The sequence below is a fragment of the Pipistrellus hanaki genome (genome assembly GCF_964339955.1).
Source record: "Pipistrellus hanaki genome assembly, chromosome: 6".
Taxonomy (NCBI): Eukaryota; Metazoa; Chordata; class Mammalia; order Chiroptera; family Vespertilionidae; genus Pipistrellus; species Pipistrellus hanaki.
Genome location: NC_140508.1, coordinates 17,518,251 through 17,520,241, shown reverse-complemented (window position 1 = coordinate 17,520,241; position 1,991 = coordinate 17,518,251). Strand labels below are relative to the sequence as shown.

Genomic DNA, 1,991 nt, shown 5'->3' with positions numbered 1-1,991 from the left:
CTACTAAAAAGCAAGGATATTATACCACATAGTTATTGCTACATTATAAACTAGCCCAAAATATAATGGCTCAAAACAACCAACCTTTGTTTAGTCATTAGCCTAAAAAATGGCAGTATGTGGTGGACTCAGCTGGGTGATTCTGCCTATTTGGACTAGATGCAGTTGATGTTGGCTGGGCACACTCATGGGTCTGCTGTCAGTTACCAGGTCTGCTGGGGTCTGGCTGATGTAAGATGACTCAGCTGGGATGGCTCATCTCAATGTGTGTAGTCTCTCAACCTTTACCAAGTTTATACAACATGGCAGCTCAGCAGGATCTCAAGAGCAAGAGCAATGAGAGGAGGGCCAGTACTGAAATGCTTTTCATGTCTCTGCTTACATTACATTTGCTACTGTCCCATTGCCGAAAGCAAGTTACATGACCAAGCCTATAGTCAGTATGACAAAACCCCAAAGACATAATAAGGAGACATACACAAATGAGGGCCATTCCTGTAATTAATCCACCAAAGGTATTCTTTCTAGGGCTAGAGTTCTCTATGGAGGTAACTATTCTTCTGAGATCACTTTAGTTTACATTAAAGTATCAAAGCCCCTCTTTGATTCCCAAATATTCTCAAAAGCTGAATTTGTATAAGTGACAAATTGAGCCACAGGCATTTTGACCCCAATAGTTGACAATCTTTATAATCTAACAAAATCACTGAATCTAAACCATATTTTTTTTCTGACCCAAAGAGGTGGAGGTCTGTTTGACCATTGTGGTTAGTCTTACTAGATCAGCTGTCATCTTGCATCATACCTTCTCTTTTAAAAAAATCAGAGGTTGCCAAAACTGGTTTGGCTCAGTGGATAGAGTGTCGGCCTGTAGACTGAAAAGTCCCGGGTTCAATTCCGGTCAAGGGCATATACCTTGGTTGCGGGCACATCCCCAGTAGGGGGTGTGCAAGAGGCAGCTGATCGATGATTCTCTCTCATCGATGTTTCTAACTCTCTATCCCTCTCTCTTCCTCTCTGTAAAAAATCAATAAAATATATATATTTTTTTAAATCAGAGGTTCCTCTCCTTCCTTCACCCACCTCCCCAGTACCACTTGGCATGGCGCTTGCTCCAAGTTCTGGTCTCTGCTACCACCGCTTCTGTCATCTTTTCCAACTGCCATCCTGATCACCTGTGACCTTATCACCCAGGATAAGATGTTCTCTGACATCTACAAGATCCAGGAGCTCGCAGATGGCCTGTGCCTAATGGTGAAGGGGAAGATGGTCAGTAGGACAGAGGGTAATATTGTTGACTTGCTTATTGGTAGAAATGCCCCTGCTGAGGGCCCGAAGGGAAGGTACTGAAAGCAGAGCAATCACTAGTGATATGGTCGTGAACCGTCATTTGCAGGAAACCAGTTTCATAAAGAAGTCTATAAGAACTACATCAGAGATGACATGAAATCAATGGAAGAGAAGCTTGAAGAACAGAGACCAGAAAGAGTAGAGCCTTTTATGACAGGGGCTATAGAACAAAGGAAGCACATTCTTGCTAATTTCAAAAAATACCAGTTCTTTATTGGTGAAAACATGAATCCAGATGGCCTGGTTGCTCTGCTGGACTACCATGAGGATGGGGTGACCCCCATATATGATTTTCTTTAAGGGTGGTTTAGAAATGGAACAATGTTAACAAATTTTGTGATTTGGATCTATCACCTGTCATCATATCTGGCTGCTATTTTTCATCCACACACCAGGACCAGCACAAATGGGGCTGATGGTATCTTGAGCTCTTCATTTATTTTGACCCTGATTTGTTTGAAGCAGAAGCATTGCTTTTAAGAAGAACATGTCATGTAGGTCATCTAAAAATAAAATGAATTTACATAGAACAACAACAGAAGTTTGTACCACAGGAGAGGAATACAGAAAGGAGAAAACCGTGTGAGTGTTTCCTTCACACTTTCCATTTTTAAACATTTATTCCCATCTCCAATCCATGC

At 41.7% G+C, this 1,991-nt stretch overlaps 1 pseudogene across 1 annotated transcript; it reads left to right on the top strand.

Annotated features, from left to right (window-relative positions):
- The first annotated feature begins 1,200 nt into the window (after positions 1-1,200).
- LOC311624128 (translationally-controlled tumor protein-like) lies at positions 1,201-1,678 on the top strand (annotated as a pseudogene). The gene has a single exon. The product of its transcript is annotated as a translationally-controlled tumor protein-like (transcript).
- Positions 1,679-1,991: the final 313 nt, after the last annotated feature.